Genomic DNA, 15150 nt, shown 5'->3' with positions numbered 1-15150 from the left:
CCCCACTGTGCTGGGCTCCGTACACACCCCCCCCCCAGTGAGAGACCCTCCCAGCCCAAGGAACTTACAACCTAAATAGACAAGAGGGGGGATGGGAAATAGAAGCATCGAGAGGGAAAGTGGCTTTCAAGGTCACTCAGCTGGTCAGAGGCCAAGCCAGGAACAGAACCCAGGTGTCCTGGCCCTACGGCCATTTTTTGTTTTTGTTTTTTTGCTAATCGTTTTTCCTTTGATAAGACAAGCACGGCACTTGGTGCTTCTGGGGGAAGTGTCCAGCCTAAACAGACAAACCCAGACACACATTAGCGCCCCCAGAGGCCAGTGGCACCTTTGTTTGACTCGCTTCGGTCGGCAGTTGTGGGTGTGATTGGGCAAAGTACGCACCAAAAGTGGGTGCGATGGGGCCGCCGGTTGTGCCCTCTTCGTGCTGGGGTTCACAATGGCACCAGGTGCGGCTGAGGACGCAGCAGGCCCCCGGCTCTGCCACGCGATCTTCGCCTTCCTTGTCCACTGTTCTAACGTCGGCCGCTGAGCCCAGAGCCACTCGCTTCATTTGTGACCCCCGGGGCTGCTCCGGCGCTCCAGCCCTACCAGGCCGTTGTGCATTGGCGGGACTGGCACTGCGCAAGGCCTGGCGTCCCTCTGGCTGGCGCAGCGGACGGGGTGCGCGTTTGATGATCTGATGGGGGTCAGGGTGTCCCCAACCCCCGCCAGGCCACAGTCCCCTTTGCTCCTGTGGCCACCTGCTGCACGGGGTGTCACACTGGATTGAACCAGAGCCCGGCTGGCTGGAACTCAAGCAGCTGCCGCCCGGGCTGGAGCAGCGGACCAGCCGCGAGGTGGCCCAGCGCCCTGCACCGGCTGCGCAGCGCCCGACTTGGACCCGAGCCGCGCCCCCCCCCCCCCCCCCCCGCCCCACTCCCGCAGGCAGCGTGCGCCCAGATCCACACGGGGGCAGCACCAACGCGCCTGAACCGCCTCCAGACACGGCTCCAGCTCCGCCGCTGCACGGACACCCCCAGCCGGCTCGCCGCGTGTCCCCACTCCCGGCACACGTGCGTTCCGCTGCCGATCGCTCTCGGAGCCCGGAGGCTGCGGGGCCAACAGCTGCGCCCTCCTGCCTGCCCAGCCCTTGGCGCCTCTCCTTCAAAGTAAGTTGGTGTGTGTGTGTAAATGTGATGGGTGGTGGTGGGGGGGGGTCTTTCCTGCACCCTGGAGGCTTGAAGCCATTGCTCTGGAGTGGGCGATGAGGGGCTATTAATAAATCCTTCCCCTGGCATGGCTGGTAGCTTCTCCCAGCGAGGGGGAGGAATGTGTGGCTGGCGAGGGTTTGGAGACACAAAGTCAGCCAGTCTCCCGAGGGCAGGGCTGGAGGGCTACTAGAAGGGGCTACTAGACCCTGTCCCTTCTAAGCCCCAAGCCCACTGAGGCTGGTCAAACGCTGTTGCCCTCTGTGGGCAGGTGCCCAGGTTTCTGGTGAAGCAAGTGGCTCTTTCCCCATCTTAGCCGTCCAGGACGGATGGAGCCGGAGTGAGCTACTGTCGTGCGGGGTGGGCACTGGGCAGTTCTGGGCACGGGTGCGGTGTGGGGGGAAGTTGGCACAGGCGGGACCGAGGCCGGCTGCCCGTGCTTGGCTGGATCTGTGGAAGAGGGCACAAGGCGGGGGTGGTCCGCCTAGGTGGTCTGCGTGGCTGTGGGCAGGCTATAGACTGGCATCCTGCCTGATGGTCTGTCTTCCGCCTCCCATTTCAAACCCGTGCGTGGCTGGGGAGTTTGGCCTGGCGAGTGTGTCCCCACGGACGGTTTGCGGCGTTCCCCAGCCACTCCCTTCTTGCAGGAGCCTTGCTCGGAGTCCCTGGCTGCTGATCTTCTCCCGCAGCAGAGTGAGGGCAGGCTCTGGAGAAATGGCTTGGAGGCTCCACGGACCGGGGGCTAGAGCAGGTTTGAGCTGAGATGGAGAGGCAAAGATGGCTCCAAGTCCCCCCTGCAGCCTGGAATGAGCGGGGCCACTGCCATGATCCCCAGTCTGTGCCCTGCACCTCCCTGATTCCTTCCCCGTGGCTGACCTGACAATGTGTACAGATCATGTGGTACCATAATGGCAGTGAGGTCCTGCAGTGCCAGCCCAATGGCAGTGCAGGGAGCTGTACATGAGCCCCCTGGAAGGATACGTTGCCCCCTGTAAGAACAGGGAGCTGTACATGAGCCCTCTGTAAGGATACAGGTGTATCGCAGAACTGTTGCCTTGTGGTAGGACAGGCGGCATGGCCCAGGGGAGAGGGACTGGGAATTGGGAGCCCTGACCCTGTGACTGACTCACTCTGGCACTAGGCGAGTCACTTCACTGCTCCGTGCCTCGGTTTCCCCCTCTCCTGAAATAGGCTACTCGCCTCCCCTTTGTGATTTATGGTTGAAAAGCGCTAGGGGGGGATGACCAAGGGGGTTGGAAAGTTTGCACCATCAGGGCGCTCTGCAAGTGATGCCAACGCCGTGACGTCCCACCCCCTGCAGAGGTGAGTTTCGTTGGCCCCGGCCCTGTCCAGGGGCGGGGAAAGGTGTGAGACAGCACCGCCTGAAAGGGCACCAGCATCCCAGCAGTCTCAGGGCTAGCGGCTGCTAAACCAGCCCTGACCACGGTGTAGCCAAGGCACCTGTGCGGGTTCCTTGCACCCCCACTCACTGGGACCGTTGTGTCGTCAGCAAGCTCGTTTCCGGACAGTTGTGCGCTTTGTCCGAGCGGCTTTAACGACTCGGGCGCATCTGCCGCGGATTCACCGACACGCCCCGACCACCACCTAAGCCGTGAGCCGTGGGATTCAGGCCCTTCTGCTGCAGAAACACGGCTCCATGGGCACCTGTCCCCCATGCCTTGCCGAAGCGTCTCATTTAAATATGGCCCTAGGTGGGTGGGTCAGTCTTTGGCCCCTTAATCTTCCCCAGTCCCGGGGACAGGCAGATGTCGTCTCTCTCCAGCCTCGCCTTCCTCTTCTTGTTCCTCTCTCTAGCCTGCTGGCAGGGCTCCAGCGTGTGGGCTCCCCATGGCTCCGGACAGAGTTTTCCCCAGGGGTGCTAGCTGGCTTCCTAAATCTTCTGGGACGCCCCGGGGTCTTCCCAAGAGCGGGGAACTCTGATGTCAGCGAGGAGGGGCAGGGCGATGCGTCAAGGCTGAAGGTAGATCCAGCGGTGGGCCAGCTGTGGGGCTGGGCAGGAGCCCATGGTGGACAGAGGGGGGTGGGGTGGGGAGCACCTGGCGTTGTTGTGTAAGGATGTGGGGTGCAGGGTCCCCCCCCATTTGGCAAGGCGGGGCTGTGGACTGCAGGGAGCTGCAGAGAACCGCCGCCCTGGCCTCTGTTGGGGCAGAGCTGTGTGACCTTTAAATACATAAATACGCCCTCTCCGTGCTAGCCTGGGGAGATGGCCGCGGTCAGAGGATAAGCTCGATTAGCTGCCACTAGGGATCGCGACCTGCGTACGCCGCCAGCGCATATTCCTGAGCAGGTCTGATTGCATCCAGCACAGGGCAGTGGGGAACAGCCTCTCTCCCCACCAGCCGCTCACCTGGCTCAGCGAGCTGGCTCAGCAGGCAAGCTCCCGGGGGTTGTGGTGGGGGGTCCAGGCTTCCTAGGCCAGCATCTCTCCATCCCTCCTGCACGCCTCACTGAGCGTGCCTTGCTCTCTAGCGCCCCCTCTGGCCGGAGCTCTGCGTGATACGCTGGCAGGCAGAGGGGGCGCTGGAGAGCAGCACGTGCCCAGATACCATGGCAATGGGGGCAGAGCCAGCCCTCCCGGAGTGTAGCTAGGATGCAGAGTCAAAGGTGGCAGTGTGTGGGAGGGGGAAGAGATGGTGCCTGGGGTCCTGGAGGGGCTGTAATAAGGGGCAGTGGAGTGGATGATAACCATGCGTTGGGGAAGGTGGATAGCCGGGAGATGTAGGAATGACTGAAGGGCTATATGCAACTGAGGCCTCAAGCATCCTGTCCTGGTACATGCAGTGTCTTGTGTGAAACCTGGGGTGGAGTTTTCAAGGCTCTCTCTTCCTCGGGTGTTCTCAGGTCCTGGTCAGGAGCAGGAAGGAGGATCTTCCAGGAGGTCACAGGCAATATGCTTCATGAATTCAGGTGGCAGGTGCAGTCGGAGGATCTGGGCTGGGAGCCTTCCATGCAATTACTTTTAAGGAGAGAGGCTGATGTGGGGAGGGGTGCAGGACACCTGGGTAGGGCTGGGCAGGAATGGCTTTCCTGTCCTGGGAGAATTTGCAAGATTTTGAAATTTTTTCCTGGCCTGAATTGGGACGAAAAGTCAAAATCTTCAAAATTTTCACAAACCGAGAAAACAAAATCAGTTTGGGTCAGTGGAATGTTTTGTTTTGATCATTTCCAAATGGTCCGTTTCCTTTTTGACCTTTCCTCTTTTTTTTTTTAACCTTTTTTTTAGTCTAAATTTACTAAAATTTTGAACCAAAAAGTAATTTCAACTTGAAAAGCCAAAACTCCCTGAGTTGAAAACACTGAAATGGGACATCTGGACAATTTCAGAGAGATTTTTTTCCACAAATGTTTTGCGTGGGGAGTTGGGTTGAAACTGACCCACTTTCATGAACAGCTTCTGTTCTGACGAACCCACATTATTTTTTGCCAAAAAGGAGCAGTCAAAAAATTTCCAACTCGATGTACTTCTGGGTTCGAAGCCGGGCTCTGCCACGGACCCAGCTTTGAACCCTTGGGTAAGTTGCTGCACCTGCGGTGCCTCAGTTTCCCTAGTGGCAAAATAGGGCTGATGATGCTTGCTCCCCCCTTCGTAGAGCGAGTTGAAGATCTGTAGATGAAAAGTGTACTTATTTATTAAATAGCAGCAATACCTGGAGGGTGCAAATGGGCGGCACCCCAGTGTGCTAGGCGCTGTACAAACGCACAGTAAAGCTTATGAAGTGCCAGCACATTGGACAATAACAGCTCATAGGCTGAAAGTGATTTTGGGTATATACAGTAGCTGCAATAAGACAATATGATAGGGAGCTCGGTCGTGCCGGAGGCTTTGCACCCTCCGGGTGTCCAACGAGGGAGCAAAAAGCCAGTGCCAACACAGGCCGAAGAAAGGTGGCTGGATCTATGGTGACTTCCTGAATGTGTATTGTTGCTTGTACTCACTGTTAACAAATGTGGCTAACAGGTTGCAACACGCATGATTGCATCCCCTGGGCTGTTGAAAGCTTAACCCACAGGCAGAAGGGCTGTGTGGTCTTGTAGTTAAAGAACTGGCTTGACTGTGTTGAAATAGGGGTTCGAGTCCTGCCACATGCCCTCTCTGTGCTGTAGTGCCCTGCCTGTAAAATGGTAATACCTTAGCTGTATAGACTGTTAGTTCTCTGGGACAGGGGCCGTCTCTTACCATATGTCTGTGTAGCACCTACCACTGGGTACTACAGAATCAGTCTCTCTTTTGCCTGCTTTTTAATACTGAGGACTAGCTAGAGACTGATTCTACAGCCCAGTGGTGCGGGCAGTCCCTGGGAGCATTGGAGACTCACATTTGAGCCCAGATCCCATGTGAATGTCCTCGCCTCCTGGCTATTTTCTTCTTGCCCAGAAATTCACCCTGGACCTGAGACACCTTCCCAGTGAAAGTCTTGTGGCCAGTGACAGGTTTTTACGACAGGTTTTGATTTTGACTAATAGTCATTTTCTGTCCCATAATTTCAGACCACCTGTGCATTTCCCAGGGGCTGTGGGGTTAGCTCCTGAGTCTGGCCACCTTCCAGCTAAGGAATGGTCTATCTCCCCAGCTGGCCCTTGTTTCAGCTGGATGCAAAGTCCTTCAGCATTTAACTGACCAGAACTATTACGTAGCGTTGCTGGCTGTTGTGAAGTAGCTGCTGCATCCCACCCCAGAAGACGTGGCTGAAGAGATCCCTGTGTACACCCATTACCTTCTTCACATTGGGGCTGTGAGTAATGGAGAGCAGCCCTGAGGCTGCTCTCAGTTACATAGAGGGACTGGCCTGGTGCACAGCTGGCCCGAGATCAGGGAAGCACATCGTTGGCCTAAAGAGGTGGTTCTCAACCTTTCCAGACTACTGTCCCCCTTTCAGGAGTCTGGTTTGTCTTGTGTACCCCCAAGTTTCACCTCACTTAAAAACGACTTGCTTACAAAATCAGACATAAAAATACAAAAGTGTCACAGCGCACTGTTACTGAAAAATTGCTGACTTTCTCATTTTTTACCATATAATTATAAAATAAATCGATTGGAATATAACTATTGTACTTACATTGCAGTGTATAGTACATAAAGCAGTATAAACAAGTCATTGTCTGTATGAAATTTTCGTTTGTACTGACTTCGCGCGTGCTTTTTATGTAGCCGGTTGTAACACTGGGCAAACATCTAGATGAGTTGACGTACCCCCTGGAAAACCTCTGTGTACCTCAAGGGGGACATGTACCCCTGGTTGAGAACCACTGGCCTAAAGGCCCCTTGGCAGCATGCTGTGTGGTCCTTGAGTGCAGCTGAGGATCCGGGCCTGACTCTCCATGTGGCTGGTTGGGGATCAGACCCCTGCACCCGAGTTCTGAGTAAGATGGGGGTGGGTTTCCTTGTTTGTGGAGCCCTTTGCCAGAGAGGGGCATGGGGCGGTCTGCTCTCTATCTTGCCTGGCGCACTAGTTGTGACGGCTGCTGTCACGGAAACGTGGGCTCGAGGATTCATGTCACTGGCACCCGCCTCGAACCCATCCAGGAAGTGGGCCCCTGGGGTGTGGTTTTAGTAAGAACGATGCCCTTCCCCTTAGCACCAACTCCCACGTGGGCCAGGTCCTGCAAGTTCCTCGGTCCTGCTCTTGCCTGGCGAGCCAGAGACCTGCACAGAGGAGGAGCAAAGGAACCCACCGCAGGTCCCCAGGCTCCGGCGCCGGCTTCCCCCTCGCGTAGGTGAGTCCCTCAGGCTCTTGGGAGGCAGCAGGGTGCTGCAGGCAGAGCTGTCAGCCTCCTGGGAGGAGCAGGGCAGCCTCGGCACCCCAGGGACCTGCTGGGGCTGGCAGGAGATGCAGGCAGGGAGAGAGGGAGGGCGGTGCTCGGAGGAATGCAAGGCAGCCCAGACCAGGAAGTGAGTGCACTGAGGGTGTGTAATTGCCAGGGTGTTTTCTCCAGGGCCTCCGGGGAAGGAAGATCCCATTTTCCATACCTCCGTCCCTACCCCTGTGCCCCAGGCTTGGGGTGCAATCACGGGGCTGGGAGGAGGGGGGGGGCCTGCGGACCTACGGCTTTTTCGCTAGCACCCTGGGAGCCTCGACGTGGGTGAAAAGGTAGGAGAGAGCTGGGGTTGTTAACCCCCTCACCTGACGGGTCCTTGAGAGGGTATGGCCGGGGTCCGGGCACCGAAGGTGTCCCGTTGCGTAGTGCCTGCGGGAGCACTCTGGCTTGTGTGGGGGTGACGATCGGCCCCCTGGTCGTTGGGGGAATCGCTGCGACTGAGGCAGGGCGCCTGGCCCCGCTGGTGTGAATGTGCCAGGCTAGTACATGCTGCTATGGACACACGTGTGTGTTCTGGCTCTGTGCAAAATCTTCCCCACTCCCCTCTCTGGAGTGAGGCTGCTGAGGCTTGTCAGCTGGGATTGAACCCTGAGGTGTACGGTGCCAGGCTCTGGACTGGATCCCCCATGTGATGGCATGTATCTTCCCGCGCCATTGGTATGCCGATAGCTGGGTAAATATTTGCCGTGGTTGGGCCAAATCCGTCCCCGGCGTAACTGTACGTGGGGAGCATGGCTCCTTGTGTTTACTAGTCGGAATACCCTGGAGAGGGGCTGAGGCAGGCCCTGCCATACGGCACCCGGGCCAGGAGAGCTGGGGATGGTGGCATGCTCCGAGGGGACAGCAGGTAGGGCTGTCTGCTAAGGGAAGGGGCACGTGTCTCGTGATGGCTGATGCCAAGAGCACCATGTGTCCGAGATGAGCTGGAGCCTAGCCCTGGACTGGGTGTTGGGGGTCTGCCTATGGATATCCCCGTTCCAGTCTGCCACATGCAAGGAGAGACGGCCTCCTAAATCAACCCAGCCACTGGCTGGCTGCCTCGCTGGCCATGTCCGTCCCCGTGGCTAGCGGCCTGCGGAGGCTGCCCCCGGGGAAAGACCTGCCTCGGAGGGGTGGTCTGCGGACTCTCGTCTGGAACGGGATCCTAGAGGACACGCTGTGAAAGCTTAGTCAGAGAGGGGTCCCGGTTGCCGTATGAAGGTTGTGAGCACCAAGGAGGGGATGGGCTGAGGAGGGCTGGAAGCAAAGGGAGAGCACTAGACGGCTCCTCCCTGCGAGAGCGAGGGGGATGAGGGTCTGCCAGGGGAAGAGGTGGCTGCTCCGGCAAGCCATGCTGGCCGAAGCACTGGAGAACTGGCAGCGGGGAATGATCCTGCCCTGGGTGCTGGGGGTGGAGTGGATCCTGCCCTGCTTGGGTTGCTGTCAGCTTTGTAGGGGCAGGGGGTCAAACGCCGCCTGTAGCTGCAGAGACACAAACTGGAAACTTCCCTGAGCCTGAGCCAGAGCCGACTGGGAGCTGGCAAGTCCCAAAGTGCAATTCCACCCACCTCAGCTCAGCTGGGCCCAAACCTCACCAGCTCTCAGGGGATGTTGAGTGAGCGTGTGGCTTTGTCTGGAGTTCCCCTGTGCTCTGAGAGCGAGGAGGAAATCACACAAGCTGCTGGCGTTTCAAGCTCCATCGGTTTCTTCCCATTTCTTATTCCTTCCCTGCTTCGCCTCTTCCCCTCTGATCCCTAAAGGCCGCAGAAGCTAAGGTGAGGGGGGGCGTCTGCAGGGCTCAGATGGCAACGGAGATAAGTCTCCTTAAAACGCCTGCTGGCCTTTTCCCCCCGCCCCCTCGTACCATGAAATGTGGTCCCTGGGAAAGCCCCGTCCACAGCGCTGAAAAAGCTCCCGATCCTTCCTGCAGCGAAAGTGTGGCTGGCCTTCCCCCTTGCTACCGATGCCGCTGGCTCCAGCCCAGCGCATGCCATTCATAGCAGAAACACGCAGCCTCGGGCTTCGCCTGCCGGGGCCGCAGCCTCCGCTGGCGTAAACCAGCCTCACTCCGCTGCAGTCCGGGGAGCCCGTTTACACCCACGAAGCATCTGGCCCAGGAAGCTGCCCACAGAGGCATGAGAGAACTAGAAACAAAGGCCTAGCGTGAGTTGCCTTGGGATGTCGCAGGGTGCTCGGTGCTGGGGGAAGGTTCCTTGCGGACGGCCCCGGGGGACGGCGGGCCTGGCTTTTCCCACGCCATGTGCTAGGAGCCGTGCAAGTGTCACCCCTCAGAGAGCGTGTGCTGAACCGCGGGAGACGCGAGACTGTTGCAGCCCCGGCTGGAGAGTCTGTGTGTGTTAGCCCAAGCTTGGGCTTCTCGCCTGGCCGGGCAAGATGGCGGCCCAATTGCTCCAGGCCCTCAGTCTGTTCAGCCTCGTTTCCCCCAGGGGCTTGTACAGGATCTGAGTGCCTCACACTCTGCAATGTACGCAGCCTCACATGCCTCTGTGAGGCAGGGCAGGGCTAGTATCCCCATTGAACAAAGGGGAAACTGAGGCATGGGGAGGCTAAGTGATGCACCCAAGGGTGCACAGGAAATTGGTGCCAGGTCCCAGGCTAGTGCCTTAACCATTGGGCCATCCTTCCTATTTATCCTGCAGTCCTGGGCCTCAGTTTCCCCTTTGTACGCAGAGAGGGGAGTGAAGGGTTAGTTTTCACCACCCCATGAGTTGAGTTATTAAAAGCAACACAGCATTCTTGGCTGGGTGCATCAAGGCCCTGTGTGCGCAGAGACCCATGGGTGTTCAGGCTGATGTATCTCTGCATCTGTGAGCGCTATGATCATCTCAGAACTGTGGTCAAGTCCTATGAGAAGGTGTGTATCGGCCTCTGTGTTTCAGTGAGCAAGAGATTCTTACGACAGGCTTGAATCAGTTCCCCCTCCCCCATCTGCGCAGCTCGGTACCATCTTTGCAGCAGGTCCCTAGCCCAAAATCAGGGGGAGGGGGGTGAAAAGAGGTAAACATCTTTAAACTTGGGATCTGGAGTTAAAACTTGCAGCTGATAGCATGTGTCTGAAGGAGCTTGAGAGGGAGAGAAATACTGTGGGTCTTTACTGGTGCCCATGGGACAGACACGCGTTCTGGGGGCCGTTCATTGGGGGTGTGTGAAAAAGACAGACTCGGTGTAGAAGTGTGTGTGTGGGAGAGAGACGCTGGATTTCTGTGTGCATGTGGGAGAGAAGGGTAAGGGACCGTTTCTCCGAGATCCCCAGGCTCTCCGTGGGTCATTGTGCAGATGAGGCTTTTCTAGAGCCGGTGGGACACTGGGAAGCCCTGAGCGCAGCACTGCGCTGGGCCTGAGTGTCTTTCCCCCTCTTCTCTCCCCAGTGCATTTGCTGAATAAAGCGTTCGGGCTTTTTCTGCGTCCCCTTGAATGGAAAAGCCTCCCCCGCTGTTGCTCCTGCTTGCTCTGAAAGCTCTCTGGCTCTGGGTTTGTAATTTTTACCTTCCACCCTGTCCTGTGGAGCCCAGGCGTGCCTCCGAGTTCTGCTTTTCCATTGCCTTCACGTTTGGGCTATTCTTAACATTCACCGTGCAAACTCCTCGGGGTGACGGGGGCAGGGAAGGCAATGTCTTCTGAATCACTTTGCTTTTCCTTCGGCATAATTATTACTCACAGTGGGTTGACACAGGAGCGAGGCCTTTGTACCAAGCTTTGCTTATATTTAAAATTATAATAACGTATGGGCCCGTGGAATGCCCCAGCGTTGTAGCCCGACAGGTTATGGCAGGAATGGAATAGATAAAGCAGTAATTCCCTGAGCTGCTGGAAGAACTAGCTGGAAAAGATTCCCCCCCACACACACAGAAAATTTTGACAACCATGGAAAAACTTTCAATGAAAAATCAAAAACTGAAATATTTCAATTTGGAAATGTGACCATGGTGACTCATGGGAGCTACAGTTATGGGGTCTCATGCTCCCAATTCCCCTCTACAGGCTGGACTGCCCCGTCAGACTACAATCCCCCATGATGCACTCTGATCTCTCCTCTTGGTAAGAGAAGGCAGTGCATCCTGGGAGATGTCATCCAGCTGGAGAGCCCAGCCCACAGAGGAGAATGAAGATCCCGAACTAGATCCCTCATGAGGCACTGTGGTGGCATGTCAGAATTGGCATTTTTGATTTGTCAGGAATTCAGCAAGGCCTAAGCCAGGGTAGTGACTCATGTTGTAATACTGTCTTGGGCATGAAAAGCCATTGAAACGAATGAGATTCCTTATGCGAGCAGGGGCGTTTCTGGTAAGGAAAGGCTGCAGGATCGGGACCCCAAAGACCATATCTGTAACACGCTGGCTAAATGTGTTTGACATGGAGAGGAAGAGCTCACCCCTGCCATCAGAGGAGACAACTGCTCTTTTAGCTCAAACGATAGAGGCCTGTCCTTCTGGTGCTGGAGGTCCCCGGTTTGATGCTTCCTGACATCCCATGGTGGGGGTGAGTTTCACACGGAACCGTCTAAGTGCATGAAGCATATGGAGCAGCATGGGTGAACTTCCAAACCTTGGTAGGTCTCTGTCTATGCAGTGTCTAGATGCTGTAGAATCATAGAATCATAGAAGATTAGGGTTGGAAGAGACCTCAGGAGGTCATCTAGTCCAACCCCCTGCTCAAAGCAGGACCAATCCCCAACTCAATCATCCTAGCCAGGGCTTTGTCAAGCCAGGCCTTAAAAACCTCTAAGGAAGGAGATCCCCCCACCCCCCCCAGGGAACCCATTCCAGTGCTTCACCACCCTCCTAATGAAAAAGTTTTTCCTAATATCCAACCTAGACCTCCCCCACTGCAACTTGAGACCATTGCTTGTTCTATCATCTGCTACCACTGAGAACATTCTAGATCCATCCTCTTTGGAACCCCCCTTCAGATAGTTGAAAGCAGCTATCAAATCCTATGCTGATGAATAGAATCAAAGTTTCACTTGCAGATAGATCCTAGTAGCCACCTGGTGTCGATGCTCCACATGGAGCTGCTAGAACTTGGGCAACTTGCTTTAATTTAGTCTCTCACCCCGTCCCAAGAGATGCTGAGATTCTTTCGGGAATCGGAGGCAGGTAATCACAAAAGCCGCGCGGCCTGGAGATCTGAGCATGGAGTTGGGAGCCAAGAACACATGGGTGCTAATTCTGGCACAGATGCTCATGTCTTCTGTGACCTTGGGCAAGCCACTTGCCCCGTGTGTGCCTCGGTTTCCCCCTCTGTGAAATAGGTCAGGATCATTAACTCCATCTCCTGGGTAGTTAATGCACTTCTGAAGATGCATCGTGTATTAGTATTTCTCGGAGAGCTCTCTGGGATCTCACATTAGTCTCACCCGCTATTATGAAAGCGAGCGCTGATCTTCCTTGATTTACCCTGCCCCTGCCCTGGCACCGATCTGCGTTGTGTTGTGCTTTCACAGTACAGCTGTACCTCCTTGGAGATAACAGTGGAGTTTGCCATCTAGCATCTGCGAACGCCCACTCAGCGTATTCGCCCTGCGGCCGGCAAATTCCTAGCTCTGGAAGCCTGGCCCCTCGTGCGACCTCTGCCCGGCTGCTCCTTCGACTGCATCCCGGCAAGCGGTGCCTGCAGGCTTTCTAGTTTCTGGGCCTGCACATGTTCCACCCAGTCAGTCCTGCCTCCCTGGCTCGTAAGGACAGACAGACGCCACCTCCCAAGTCTTGCTGCGTGCCTCTTTCTCAGTCGGTCGCTTTATTGTCCGATGCAAACGAAGCGAGTTCGGCTGCCTGGCATAGGCCTTTCCCTGCTCTCTGCCCCTTTCATTCGGGGCTTGTGGTAATCGATCTGCTGGGACCCCTCCCCCTCTGCTGGGAGCTTTCTTGCCGTCCTTTTATTAGTGTCAGCTGATCCCCATCAAGCCCAGCAGGCAGGATCGTATCCTTCACAGGGGAACGGGGCACATTCCTGTAAAGAGGCCATACCGATCTCTGGCCCAAGCTGCACCCTCCAGACCTGTCTCTACGACAGGTCGAACTGCAAAAGCGACTCTGAGCCAGGGGTCCTTTGAATACGCATCCGATTGTCATGACTCGAGCTGGCCGAGAATTTTCCGATGGAGCCGTTTCCCCGTCAGAAAACGTTTATTCGGTGCCATTGAATCATTCTGTGGGAAGGTGTCGATTTCAGCAACATTTCCCGGGGACAAAAATCAAACGGTTTCGTTTCAACGTGTTTCCAAACGCCGTTTGCATAGAGTTTTATATATTCTATTACCAATTATCACGGAATGTAAAAGTGTGAAACAAAACGTTTCGATTTTTATCAAAATGTTTCCACTGATCCAAACTGAAAGGTTTTGTTTTCTGGCCAGTTATGGTTTCCTCCCATCTCCAGTCTTGCCACAGGCTCAGCTCGGATGGAACTCGCTGCCTGTCGTGTCTTGGGTTGTATGCGCTCGTTTATATGCTACTGTTTCCCGCATCTTTCTGCAGTGGGAATCCCACTATACGCAACTCAAGTACCCCTGCAACAGGAGGGTTGTAGGGAGTTCACGAGCTCCAGGCAGATTTGCTAGATAAATTCTACCCCACTGGAGAGATGATCCTTCTCCTTCATCTTCAGAAGCCCACACTTCTGCTACTTGAGCCAAGGGAGAAATGCCATCACTTATTGCTGGCATTTGGTATTTTGCTTTTCTGCGGTCTAGCCGCTGCTGTGTGTTACGATCTGACTTACAAAGGGTAAAATTTGCCCCTGAATGCAGTGTCAGCACAAATGCACCATTTAAAGCCCACGTACACCCCAAAATAGGTCTTAAGTGGGGTCTGGGTGAGGCCTTAAGGGTCACTCGGAGAGCAGCGGGAAATTCAGCATTTCCAACCCATGGGAAATTCCAACTTTTGTTTTCATCCCAAATCGGGAGGAAAAGTTGAAGTTTTGAACTATTGTGTGGAACAGCAGTTCTAAAACCTCTCAATCTGGAAATAGGGGAACATTTTGTTTCAACCTTTTCAATCAAAAGAAAACATTTGACAGTCCTGGAATTGATGTGTTTCATTTGGGTTTATTGGACTGGCATAAAACGCTTATTTTCAAGCCAGTTCAATCTTAAACTGCATTTTCGCCATGCTGGTGCATTGCCTTATGGGAGATGTAGTTTGGGAGACTGAGGCACTCATTCGCCCTATGGACTGGACACCCTGACTCGACCAATAGTGCATCCGGATTCATCGGACTTCCGTGATGCACCAGGCAGCTTGGTCAGAGGGAAATCTGCATTGCATTATGGGCATGTTTTAAGCTGTCCAGCATATCCGGTGATGACATCATGGCCTCGCATGCTTTCTCCTGTGGCTGTATAGTCAGATCCTTGAGCGGCAGGATCGCGAACAGATGTCACATAGGAATGTGCAGGCTCCCATGGAAGCCTTGGCATGATGGTTGGCCCTTTTTTCAATCAGTTTTTCATGTCAGGCTTCCTCAGAGTGTTTGCAGCCTTTATTGCTACTTGCTCTCCATTCAGATCTGTCCGTTGCTGGCTCTTCGCCGTTATCAGTATCTATGCTACGTGAGGTGCTATTCAGCCTAATGGTGCCTCTTTCGGGGTTTCGTTGACCGCCCCTCCTGTGCTTTCTGAGTATAATTCACCACAGAAACTTTTTTCTGGGCATCTGCCATCGCCCATTCTGATAATGTGCTCTGTCCAGCTCAGCTGAGCTTTCATGATCATTGCTTTGACGCTGGTTATTTTTGTTCTTTTAAGTCTTTTGGGGAGCCCATCCCATAGGAGAGAATGGGGGTCTAAACTACAACTCCCATGAAGCAGTGCACGGATGGGGAAATGCAAAGGGGGCATGGGAGAGAGGTCTATAAAGTCATGACTGGTGGGGAGAAAGTGAATAGGGAAGTGTTATTTACCCCTTCACCAAGGGGTCTTGTGTTCTGTTCATTCCCTCTGAAGCACCTGGCATTGGCCACTGTCAGAAGACAGGACACTGGGCTGGACGGACCTGTGTGGTCTTTCTAATGTTCTTATGGGTCACCCAAGGAAATTAATAGGCAGCAGGTTTAAAACAAACAAAAGGAAGTATTTCTTCACACAAGGCACAGTCAATCTGTGGAACTCATTGACAGGGGA

General features: G+C 55.1%; 1 protein-coding gene across 6 annotated transcripts in view; it reads left to right on the top strand.

Moving 5' to 3' along the window:
- The first annotated feature begins 987 nt into the window (after nt 1-987).
- Nucleotides 988-15150, top strand: part of PTK2B (protein tyrosine kinase 2 beta) — a 108870-nt gene continuing 94707 nt past the window's right edge. The window contains exon 1 of one of the 6 annotated variants that reach the window (XM_037893774.2): nt 988-1151. The gene's annotated coding sequence lies outside the window, so the exon portion shown is untranslated. Of the gene's footprint in view, nt 1152-6761; nt 6927-7058; nt 7301-15150 lie in introns of those variants that run through there. The other 5 variants (XM_043542038.1, XM_037893780.2, XM_037893773.2 and 2 more) reach the window with 5 other exon arrangements.

The sequence above is a fragment of the Chelonia mydas genome, chromosome 3 (assembly GCF_015237465.2).
Source record: "Chelonia mydas isolate rCheMyd1 chromosome 3, rCheMyd1.pri.v2, whole genome shotgun sequence".
NCBI lineage: Eukaryota > Metazoa > Chordata > Testudines > Cheloniidae > Chelonia > Chelonia mydas.
The sequence above is the reverse complement of the archived record's forward strand: the minus strand, read 5'-3'. Positions and strand labels throughout refer to the sequence as shown.